General features: G+C 43.4%; 1 protein-coding gene across 3 annotated transcripts in view; it reads right to left on the bottom strand.

Annotated features, from left to right (window-relative positions):
- Nucleotides 1-7141, bottom strand: part of LOC147016531 (kinesin-like protein KIF27) — a 29541-nt gene extending 22400 nt beyond the window's left edge. The window contains exon 1 of one of the 3 annotated variants that reach the window (XM_085845255.1): nucleotides 6861-7141. The gene's annotated coding sequence lies outside the window, so the exon portion shown is untranslated. Of the gene's footprint in view, nucleotides 1-6619; nucleotides 6840-6860 lie in introns of those variants that run through there. The other 2 variants (XM_085845253.1, XM_085845254.1) reach the window with 2 other exon arrangements.
- Nucleotides 7142-12583: the final 5442 nt, after the last annotated feature.

Raw genomic sequence — 12583 nt, 5'->3', positions numbered from 1 at the left:
CAACTTTTACATGGTGAAGGATGTTCACATAGAAATCAAAAGAAGACATGAAAGAGGAAGGGGTACCAAAAGAAGCAATGACTATAAATGGATTATTAAAGCACCATCAGTTATACTATACCACATAAAGATTGTTTAACACACCACCGATTTTCAAATAAGACAGGATCATGAGTTTCAGACTCAAAACGGACATGAGATGTGACCAATGTTTTTAAAACAACTAAAACATCATCAGCTAAAATGTCAATGTTGTGCAGTTTACATTTCCTTGACAAATAAATGGCAACTTTTGCCTCAGAACACAAGAAGTTTGCCAAAAGACATTAATTTTTACACTGATGAAAGATACTAAAACCGAATATGCAGACACAATGCGTAAAACACAAACCAAGCCCCTGAATAATGCGTGATGAAATTTTAAAAAGCGGAATCAACCTTGAACATTCAACAAAAGTATGAAAAACTGTCTCAGGGGTATTACAAAAAGGGAACAAATCCGAGTTAACAGGAAACGTGTGATGGGACAAAACGTTGTGTGGTAAGATGTTGTGTGCCAGCCGCCATTGCAGATCTTCTGAGCGCTTGACAATGGGTTCTTTGTACATCACATGCCATTTTATTGTTGCAGAACGGTCGGCTTGAAGCAGTGCTCGCCAACGAGCTTGCGGCTCTGCAGGTTTGCTTGGAAAAAGGGTAATAACACATAGACCATACACAGAGAATTTCTCCATCAGATTAAAAGATATAAAATCTTGAAATGAAATTAAAATATTTGGAAAAGGACATTGGGATAGAGGGAGGGCAGCTTCGATGTCTGGATCTCATTTTTAAGGCAGTTTGCTTAAAAATTCGTAAAAATCACAGAGAAAATTCTACCAATAACTTTGACAGACCTCACACTGGTGGCTGTGGCAATGTCAGCAGCTGACTTCCATCTATGTACAAAGGGATTCCGAAGATGTTTAACTCTGGTAACATTGACATCCATAAGCTTTTGCATAAAAGAACGGTCACTACAGACCCCATTAAAAAAAAATTACCCCCGTGCGGGAGTGACGGTCATCTCTGCGAGAAAATATATAGCCTCCTGAAGGTAGGCCAGTTTTTACAAACTTTGAAGTCACATGACGCGAAAACGAAAACGAATATCGAAAATCCGGCCTGACAAAATTTAGATATTGTCCCATAGATTTATATGCCACAATCAAATTCAAGATGGCTTGAGAAATGTAGGAGATAGATTTTGAAAATAGTCATTTTCGCATTTTTTGCCAACTTTGAAGTTTCGTGACACGAAAATGAAAGCGAATATCGAAAATCCGGCCCGACCAAATTTAGATATTGTCCCATAGATTCATATGCCACAATAAAATTCAAGATTGCTTGAGAAATGTAGGAGGAGATAGATTTTGAAAATAGTCATTTTCGCATTTTTTACCAACTTTGAAGTCACGTGACACGAAAATGAAAGCGAATATCGAAAATCCGGCCTGACCAAATTTAGATATTGTCCCATAGATTCATATGCCACAATCAAATTCGAGATCGCTTGAGAAATGGTGGAGGAGATAGAATTTGAAAATCGTCATTTTCGCAACGGACAGACGGACGGACGGACGGACGGGCGGACGGATGGATGGTCATCTACACCCATATTATTAGGTCATGCTCGAAGAGATGACCTAAAAAGGATTTTAAAATATTGGTTCATTTAAAAACATCTGAAGGGAGTAAGCACTGGTATCACGGCGAACAGAAACAACCTGCCATGCTTCCAGCATGCTTCTGTAAAACAGAGGGACCAATGTTATATCCACTCGCTTCATGTCAAGAAGAAAAAGTTCATCACCATAGCCAAGTTTACCAGCTTGCCGAAGCAAGCAGTGTGCGGAGGCTTTCCATGGGACGTCGGAATATAGAAGCCTTCGTACAATAAGGTGGTGAAAAGCCATGACGTTACTTGTCACGTCTATTAGCCCTTGTTCACCTTCAGCGATGGGCAGGCTGAGTAGTCCGGGCCTGATCCAATGCTTCCCCCCCCAGAAAAAAAATCTATAAAAAAATGTTCTGAAGTTTGTTGAGTATAAAACCTGGGGCCTGTAGTGCCTTAAAACTATGCTATAGCATTGATGCCGCAGGTTATTGATGACAAGAGTATGACCTCAGAATGAAATCTGCCTCAATAGTCCCCACCATTTTAACAACCGCTGCTCAGTTTTAGCAATCAACAATTCCCAGTTCTTTGAAATAAAATCCTGAGTTCCAAGGAAGGTAGTGTATCCCTTCACGTGTCCACTCAAGCTGTCCTGGCAGGGCCAGAGGGGGGATTCCATTTTGTGGACCCAAGTACAAAGCCTTGCTCTTTTCTCCAATTAACTTTTGTTGAGCTAGCCAAGCTAAATTCATTGATGGACTCAACCAATGCACAAACATCATCATCAGAGTGCACAACCGCGCAGAGCTCATCCACGTAAGCGATGGTTCTGACGGGATTTCAACACGGCAGAGGATAAAACCCACGTAGCCGTGTGTGTAAACGAATAAGTAAAGGTTGAACTGAAAGGGAATATAAAAGACCAGATCGGGGCCACCCTTGATGAATACCCCCGGTAACAGAGAAATGCTGACTTAAGATGTTATTCACCTTGAGCAGACTAAAAATATTATCATACAATAATTGGATATGACAAATAAAAATTTTCCAAACAAATAAAATGATCAATGTGTCAAAGGCTTTTTCTTGGTCTACAAACACCAGAGCAGCATTTCTTTCTTCAGCAATGCAAATATCGATCATGTCACGTACAATGAAAATATTATCAAGTATTGTCCTTTTAGGAATACAATAGGATTGATCGGTGTGTACAATCTCCCCAATCAGGGGTTTGAGGTGGTTGGTAAGGATTTTTGAGAAAATTTTATCGTCCGTGCAGAGAAGCAAAATGGGACGCCAATTTGTAAGTTGCTGGAGGTCTCCTTTCTTAGGTATGAGGGCAAGTACAGCCCTACGGCAGCTGAGTGGTAACAAGCCTGACTGTAGGCTATCGATTAAAAGGTCAAGTATTTCAGGTCCCATCAAGTCCCAGAAGGCCTTGTAGAACTCTGCAGGGATTCCATCGAGCCCAGAAGCTTTCCCGTGGGCAAAGTTTGCAAAGCAGTAAAAAGTTCCTCTGGAGTCACTTCCTTGTCAAGTTGTTTACATGCAGACTCAGACAAAGTGGGCAAAGAATTGGTTAGAGAACGAATCATGCCTGTTTTTGTGTTCTTGGCACAATACAAGTGAGAGAAATATTGCTTTGTCAAGCTTCTGTTGTCTGTTGGATCATGGGTTGTTCGACCTCCTTGCATCTGCAGCGAGGTTATTATCTGCTGGCTTCTCTTTGTTCGTGTTTCCAAAGCAAAGAAAAACTTGGAAGGAGTATCAATGAAGCTCAAGTTCTCCATTCGTAATTGTACGAGAGAGCCCCTCGAGCCTACTTTATTCAGAGTCGAGCAAGGAGGGCTATTTTTTTTTGCTTGTAGAGAACTGGTTCTTCCAGCATTGGGAGTTGGAAGGCTTGATTGGAGAGATGATATTTATTTGGTGATAAGAGACTGCAGAGCAGATTCATCTTTTGTACAGGAGTTATATTGCTGGCAAAAGGTCTTCATATGGGTTTTCACATTGTCCCGCCATTGTGCGAGGCAGGAGTAGGAAGGCTTCCACAGCAGTAGAGTTTTCCAAAAGGCTCGAAAGGCAACAGGAAAAGCATCGTCTTTCAAGAGACTCACGTTGAAGGTCCAGTGGGCGGCACCGCAATTACGGGCCGGGGAAAGAATGCGAAGAACAACCATGTGGTGGTCCGAAAGACCACTCGGGACGACGTCAACATGGCCTACAACATTTAAAGAGCCATTGTCAAGATAAAACTTAATCCAGCATCGCAAGAAAGCCGGCCATCTGTACACCAGTTCCACGTATATTGCCGTGCAGATGGGTTTTTGAGCCTCCATACATCCATAAAGGGAAAATTTGGACAATGCTCCCTTCAAGGGCACTGCACTTGGTGGGTGGGGCTCTTCTCCATTGCCATCAAGGGTGGGGTAAAGTGTGCAATTAACACCTTGTGCACAAAAAGAAGGATTTAAATAAATAGCCACCCAAGCACTAGGACAGGCGAAGCTAATAAAAAAAAAACCCCCCACTGTCCTCTCATGATATGAGTCCATTCGCTCATACACGAAGAGCGACATCTTGTCTCTTGCAGAAGAACAAGATCAAAACGTTTTTGTTCAACAAGCAGGCTCACCTGAGCCTTACGCAGGTGTGAACGTCCCCCATTTATATTTAAAGTTACAACAAAAAAGGTCATGTACTGGATGTAGGGATGGTTATGAGGTAGTGGGGAAGTTGGGCTGTGCTTGCAACTCTTTCCGAGCTTTAAGTACACACTTCTTAAGATGGAATACTTGCGACTCAGTCACACCAAGTTGTTCAGCCTTAAGGAGGAGACGCTTTGAAGAGGTTATAAAGCCAGAAAGGTTCGGAAAGAAATTAATAATTGGTTTGCGGGCGCCAACAGTGACCACTATTTTTGTTGTGTCTGTGTGTTTGTCTGTTTGTGACTCTCTCCAGAGCATAGCTCCATGACGTTTGATGCGATCTTGATGAAACTTGGACACAAGCCAGATATTATGGTCTAGTTGTGTCTTTTTGTATGAGGGGCGTCCCACGCCCCTTGTGGGCGGAGCCACACCCACTTGAACTTTTTATTAATTGGTTCGCGGGCGCCAGCAGTGACCACTATTTTTGGTTCGCGGGCACCAGTCGTGACCACTATTGGTTTGCAGGCGCCAGCAGTGACCAGTATTTTCGTTGTGTCTGTCTGTGACTCTCTCCAGAGCATAGCTCCATGACGTTTGATGTGGACTTGATGAAACTTGGACACAAGCTAGATATCATGGTCTAGTTGTGTCTTTTTGTATGAGGGGCATCCCACGCCCCTTGTGGGCGGAGCCACGCCCACTTGAACTTTTTTTCTCGACTTTTTCTCGCAATTTCATGTCCTAGAAGCTGTGCCGTTTTTACAGCCATTTTTCCCTGCTGTGCAGAGGTTAGGCTTTTTCTTGAGGCAATGTTTTATGGCCGGATGCCCTTCCTGACGCCAACCCTGGTCGCCTCTTACGACACACAGGGATATGGTACACCTATTCTAACCAGGGCATACACCGGGACCAGTACACTGGTACTCACTTCGCCGACCTCAGAAGGATGACAGGCTGAGTCAACCCCCTGGTGTTAATTCAGCAGCCAACGGGCTTTGAACTCAGGACCCTGGGATCCCAAGCCGCCACCCTTACCACTAAGCCAACACCAGGCTTTCCTAGAAGCTGTGCGTAATGTCCATAAGTACAACATTTAAAAAAATTACCTCCGGTTGGGGGTGACGGTCATCTCTGAAGCTCTGTAGATGTGGATCTCTGATCGGCTTAGAATGGCTTTGATGTAGTCTTGTCTTTTGGTTCAACGTACAGACGAAAGCCCGGGAGTAAAAAGGATAGAAAACTTCAGAAATCAAACTACATTTCTGAGTTATCCGGAGATAGATTTTGAAAATGGTCAATTTGGAACATTTATGATAAATGTGTCTTCAAAAGGATAGAAACCGGACCTCAGAAATCAAACCGCATTTCTGAGTCATAAATGGCGGATGATATTTTGACAATGGATGATTTCACAAGTTTACAGCATCGGTGACCTTGACATTGACCTTCAATCAGGTCTAAAGTCATACCGTCGTGCATCACTCACCGACCCCTACCTACATACCAAGTTTCATCAAGATTGGGCGAAATTCTTTTTTGACCGTATCATATCGGCGATTTTTCCAACTTTGAAGACACGTGACTCGATAACCAGGATGAATTTTAAAAAACCGGCCCGACCAAATTTAGATATTGTTCCATATTATCAGAATCCAAAGGAATTTCGAAGATCGGATGACAAACGGCGGAAGAGATAGATTTTGAAAATGCACCGATTTCGCAACTTTGCAGTGACCTTGACGTTGACCTTGACCTACAATCGGGTCAAAGGTCATAACGTCGTGCATCCCTCATCGACATCTACCCACATACCAAATATCAAGAAAATCAGAAGAAAAAAAATGGGGACGGACGGACGGACATCGAGACTGGTTTTATTAGGTTATCTCTAACGAGATGACCTAAAAATCCGATTTGATTCGGTCAATTTTGACGGAACAGATCGGTTTTTACGGTCGGGCTTCCTCAAAAGCTTCCACTAACTCAATCGCACCTATCGTGGCATTGTTCAATAATGGCCGCGAACCATCGTCGCCTCCCGGCTCGTTTTAACCTTTTTCTTTCGAAAAGTCTCCTGAAGGAAGTTTAAAATTTCCATGGGTTATACATCATCGTCGTCGTCATCATCACCACCACCACCACCACCACCACCACCACCACCACCATCACCACCACCATCACCACCATCACCACCACCACCATCACCACCATCACCATCACCACCACCACCATCACCATCACCACCATCACCATCACCACCACCATCACGTAGTCTAGTTATTGAGCTCTCGCCAGGTCGTTCAGACCTCACCACCAGCACAAGAGGAAAGTGACGAGGCTCCATCCGACTCGTAATCCGGGTGGTCTTCATTCGTTTTCTCACCCACCGAAGCCGATGGCGATGCTTCCATAACTGGAACTTTAACCTCCACTCGAGGTGTAACCGATTCTTACGCAGCGGTAGATTTAAAAACCACGGCAGTAGTTAAAGCTTCCACAACAGAGGCTACGCACGCTTCCTTAGCAGCAAAAACCTCTTCTGCCTCCATTACCTCAGACACTTCACCCTCAGCAGGGCGTGGGACGAGGGCAGGTTTGAGCCGCTTCTTCTTCCTCCTCTTCCTCTTCAGATAAACGAGACTTCTTCTTCCTATTATTATTCTTCTTCTTCAGATAAACGAGACTTCTTCCTATTCTTATTCTTCTTCTGCTTCAGATAAACGAGACTTCTTCTTCTTATTCCTCTTCTTATTCTTCTTCTTCTTCTTCAGATAAACGAGAGCAGGTTTGAGCCTCTTCCTCCTCCTCTTCTTCTTCTTCTTCTTCTTCTTCTTCTTCTTCTTCTTCTTCTTCTTCTTCTTCTTCAGCTAAACCGCTGAACCGATTCTGCGTCACAAGACTCAGCTACAATCGAGTTACCGTTTCGAAAACACAAACGTTGCATTCCCTCGACGACTGATTCCTCTTTTGCGACTCTTCTTCGAGGACACGGTAATAAAACCTGTATCAACTGCCGGGGAATTATTGATACCCGTGCTCGAACAGGAAGGTTGATCTACCGTCCTTCAAGTGCCACGATTACAATTGGGGTCGACATTCGGCTCTGTCTGTCGAGATATGCCACGAAGGGCAATGTTCATGTCTGACTATCTGTTCGGACAAGATGTGTTCGCATTGAACGAAAGGAGGAAAATTGGACAAGATGATTTTCACCGCCGATGAGTCCAACATGCTGGCGTTAACAAATGTGTCTGGCGGTACAGACAAACCCGTTTCAACCACCTGGGCAACAAAGTGCTCCTCGGAAAGAAAAACAACAACTCGTTGGTTCATCTTCGAGGCTGTTAAACACGTTTTCAAAACGTACCAGTTCTCCCAAGCCCGTCATGGCGTCCTCAACCCGAACCCCGTCGGGTGGACTGACTATTACCCCATTCCTACGGGCCAGTGACTCATAAATGCTATTCTGTAAACGAACGCTTGCCAGAGCTGAAAATGAACAAAATCAAATTTTTTTTTTGAAAAGCGAACAAAGGAACAAAGGAAAACCTGTCGCAAGCAGAATTTGCAGCCGAAGGTAGAATAAAAGAAAAATAGAAATGTAAAGCCGACAAAGAATGTCGATATTAAGTACGGCAAGCAGAGTACAGGCCTCAACAACACAGAGTTCTTTAGGCCAAGCACACAGAAACTAACCATTCATTCTCTCTTTCTCTTTCTCTTTCTCTTTCTCTTTCTCTTTCTCTTTCTCTCTCTCTCTCTCTCTCTCTCTCTCTGTCTCTGTCTCTGTCTCTGTCTCTGTCTCCGTCTCTGTCTCTCTCTCTGCCTCCGTCTCTGTCTCTCTCTCTCTCTCTCTCTCTCCCTCTCTCTCTGTCTCTGTCTCTGTCTCTGTCTCTGTCTCTGTCTCTGTCTCTCTCTCTCTCTGTCTGTCTCTCACTCTGTCTCTCACTCTGTGTGTGTCTCTCTCGCTGCGTCTCTCTCTCTCTCTCTCTCTCTGTCTCTGTCTCTCTCTCTGTCTCTGTCTCTGTCTCTCTCTGTCTCTGTCTATGTCTCTGTCTCTCTCTGTCTCTGTCTCTCTGTCTCTCTGTCTCTCTGTCTCTCTGTCTCTCTCTCTCTCTCTGTCTCTGTCTCTGTCTCTGTCTCTGTCTCTGTCTCTGTCTCTGTCTCTGTCTCTGTCTCTGTCTCTGTCTCTCTCTCTGTCTCTGTCTCTGTCTCTGTCTCTGTCTCTGTCTCTGTCTCTGTCTCTGTCTCTCTCTCTCTCTCTCTCTCTCTCTGTCTCTCTCTCTCTCTCTGTCTCTCTCTCTCTCTCTCTCTCTCTCTCTCTCTCTCTCTCTCGCTCTCTCTCTCTCTTTCTCTTTCTCTTTCTCTTTCTCTTTCTCTTTCTCTTTCTCTCTCGTCGTGCGTGGGTGTGGCGTCATGGCAGCTCCGTGTGTGCAGCTGTGAGTACTGTGCTGTGTTGGTGCTGTTCCTATCCCCTTTTCGTTTCCCTCTGTGTCACTGTACGTGTTTGTGGAGTTTTTTTTTCCTTTCCCCGTTTTTCTCTCTTCCTGTTGAGACGAGAGAGAGGGAGAGCATGCACGATAAGCGTTTTTTTTTGTTTTTTTTTCATAAGGCCTTTCCAGAGCTTTTGAGGCCTGCGTTTCCTAGTTGGCAGCTGCCTTATAATCTTAAAAACACTAAAGTAATCGATTGTTTCTCCCCTTTTAGTTGATTTCAAACAGTGATACGTGTTGCACCAAGACCGAGCAAATGGCTAATGGGGATTTATCTCGTAAGCACAGATTATGTTTTGTTCTGCCCGAAGGTGTAATGATGGATGACATTCTTCTCTAAATTGGAGAACAGATAGGTGTAGAAAACATTCGTGCTGCTTCAAAAATGAGCCACAAGATTGTAGTTTTTGTTTCACAAACGCGTTTCGTCGACATCGTTGTCCAAAACGGTTTATTCCTGGGAGATGATGAAACCTTTGTCCCTGTCTCATCAAAATCGATACTCCTGCTACAAAGATAATATTAAGCAATGTTCCGCCTTTCCTTTCTAATGAAGCGATTCAACAAATGCTCGGTGATTATGGCACTGTAGTGTCGAGAATTATAACAGCCCCGTTACGGACGAGGAACGACAGATTAAAGCATGTGGAATCCTTTAGACGTTTCTGCAATGTTGTGCTAAAAGACGGTAGAACACAGTTGAATATCTCGATGACCTTAAAGTGGCGGAGCATGACTACAGGATTTTTGCAATGACAGAAACTTTAATCTGTTATAACTGCGAGGCATATGGTCACACTAAATATTATTGTCCTGGCGGTAAGAAAGAAACATATGCTGCAGCTGCTGCAGATGGACTGGGTCATGCGACCGCAACTACCACAGGCAGGTTGTCACGTGACTGTCGAGGCTGCAGGTAAACCAAAACATGTGACTACCCCTGTTGAAAAGGAACTGGGCCACGTAAATACGGATGCCGGAGGAGGTTTGGGTCACGTGACTGCAATGGCAGAACCTCCCCTTCTAACTACAGCCGTGTCGGTAGATTTGGCAAACCAGCCACAGATAGACAAACGACATACGTTAAAATGTTCAGGTAGGATTGGAGATGGTGTTGATTGTAACCAAGTTGAAACAGCAGAAGGGCTGGAACCCTTGGAAGGTTTATTCAGTGACGATGATAAAGATATGGAAACTGCTTCAAGGAGAGTTTTGAAACGGCCCGACATAAGCAATGAAAGTAATTGTAAAGGCAGCAAAGTGTTGGTAGTCCAAGAAGATGGTGCTCTCGACAAGCCTTCACATACTGAACAGAATGGTGAAGCACTGGGAGATGAGCTTCCACCCATTGCTAATGTTGAAGGAGATGAAACGATGGACAAGAATGCTTGCATGCATGAAACGGAAAGCTTGGTTATCGAAGATAACAGTCAACTTTAGAAATATGACAAAAAAAAGGAAAAAAAAAACAAAAATTGACAGTGATGAAGAAGAAGATTCCTCCATGCAGTGCCAACAGGAAGAAAGCACCACTTCCGATACAAAAGGGGGTCAAGGAACACAACTACAAGTAAACAACACAGGTGTGGTCCCCGATGAATGGTCCTCCTCCTTAAGTGAAACTTCGGGGTCACTACAGGAGGATAACAAGCAAAATGTAGTAGTAAAGGAGGAAATTGTTTGGTTTCTAAACTAAACCTTCAGGCAACGCAAGGTGAAAATTAGGGATTATTTTCCTGATATTAAAGTTTTCATTGCGACTGCAAAACATATGATACAGAGGAATGACGACTCTGTGGAACTTTCTGAACCACAGTTTCAACGCTTCACGAAAGCTTTAACAAAAGCAAACAAAGAATTGCAGGAAGAAGCTTCTTTTTAGTGCCTGGTCCTTTCTCACCTAAACTTCGACAATGATGGAGTTAAAGATTGCAACCCTGAACATGAAGGGGGGTCGAGCCCCATTGCGAAGAATTCAAACGATCCAAGCTTTAGAGAGAACAAAGGCTGATATTATTCTCTTACAAGAGACCCATGCTACAAACACTCCAAAAACTGAGTGGGAGAAACTTTTTAGAGGGCAGTGGTTCCTAAGCGGGTTTCCCACACCCAAGGCTGGGGTTGCCCTGTGCTTAAATCAAAAGTTTTCCGCACAGCAGGTTTCCTTCAAGGAAATACGCAAAGGGCATCTCATATCTGTGGAGTTCTTGTGTAATGCACAAAAAATAATTGTGGTGAATGTCTACACTCCGAGTGACCCTATAGAAAGGAAACTTTTCTTTCCATTTTTGGAAGAGTTCATTAAAGACCAGGACCCGACTGCGTTTGTTTGCTTTGCTGGAGACTTTAACTGTACTATTCGCCCAGAAGTTGATAGGAATGGTCATGAGCCCCATGTAGCCTCAAGTAAAGGGTTGAAGGACATCATTACGAACTATTGTTATACAGACGTATGGAGACTACAACAACCAGACCTGCAGAGCTACACATGGTGCAGATGTCAGGACGGGTTTATATCAAGAGCAAGACTTGATAGAATATATGTCAATAAGCCGATGCTAAATGTTATAACTACATCCCAAATTCTACTAACCGGTTTTACAGACCATAGTTTAGTTGTACTTTGCTTTAAATTACCATTGCCATCAACTGGCAGTGCATATTGGACCTTGAATACTCATCTTTTAAGTGACAAAAAATTTAAAGACTATTTTAAGGCTGTGTGGAAAAAAATTTGCACTTCCAAGTTTGAGCACGCAAACCTCCGAATGTGGTGGGACCTCGCAAAGTCCCAAATAAAATCCTTTTGTCAGCAATATAGTTTATACACAACTATGGTGGAATCTTACTCAATAGAGTTGTTAAAATCTGAAATTGTGTCTTTAGAAGGGAATAATGACGATGTTGGGAAGGACACACGAGATCAGCTGTTATGGGCAAAGAGAACTTTGCTAACAGAAATGTTTAAACAAAGGGCAATAGGTACCTTGGTACGAATGAGGATGAGCAATCTGACACTTGATATGCCAAATAAAGAATTTTTCAAATTAGAGAAATCTTCCAAGAAGTTTCAACAAATTCATAGCTTACTCACTCCAAATGGAGTCTTGAAGACATCCCAACAAGGAATCCGGGGTGTCTTAAAAGATTTTTACTCAGACCTTTACTCCCCCAGGAAGGTAGAAAATGGAATGATACAGGAACTGATTGCTGGACTTCCAAAAATTGAAGAGGACCAACAACGAGTGCTCGACTCCTTAATCACAGCCGAGGAACTCGAAACGGCTATGCGAAGTTTAAAAGACGGGAAGGCTACTGGGATTGATGGCTTACCTGGAGAATTTTACAAGACCTTTTGGAGGATTATTGGACCTGAGTTGCGTGATGTTCTCGACGAAAGTATTCGCGCTGGAGAATTGCCATTGTCATGTCGGAGAGCAATTGTGTGCTTAATACCCAAAGCTGGTGACCTTCAGTTCGTTGAAAACTGGCGACCTGTATCGTTATTATGTGCTGATTATAAGATTCTCTCGAAAGTTCTTGCAAATCGCATGAAAGATGTGGTCGGTTCTATTGTACACTTGGACCAGACCTATTGTGTGCCGGGAAGGTCTATACATGACAACATTTTTTTAGTGAGAGATAGTCTTTCTTGCAATAACTGTTTGTTTGATGATTATGGGCTAGTATTTATTGATCAAGCTAAAGCGTTTGACCGCATTGATCACCAATATCTTTTTTCTGTCCTTGAAGGGATGGGTTTTGGGAATTCGTTCATATCG

The sequence above is a fragment of the Eptatretus burgeri genome, chromosome 11, assembly GCF_056783735.1.
Source record: "Eptatretus burgeri isolate ZD-2024b chromosome 11, Ebu_testis_v1, whole genome shotgun sequence".
Taxonomy (NCBI): domain Eukaryota; kingdom Metazoa; phylum Chordata; class Myxini; order Myxiniformes; family Myxinidae; genus Eptatretus; species Eptatretus burgeri.
Note: the sequence above shows the minus strand (reverse complement) of the source record. Positions and strands in the feature narration are given on the sequence as shown.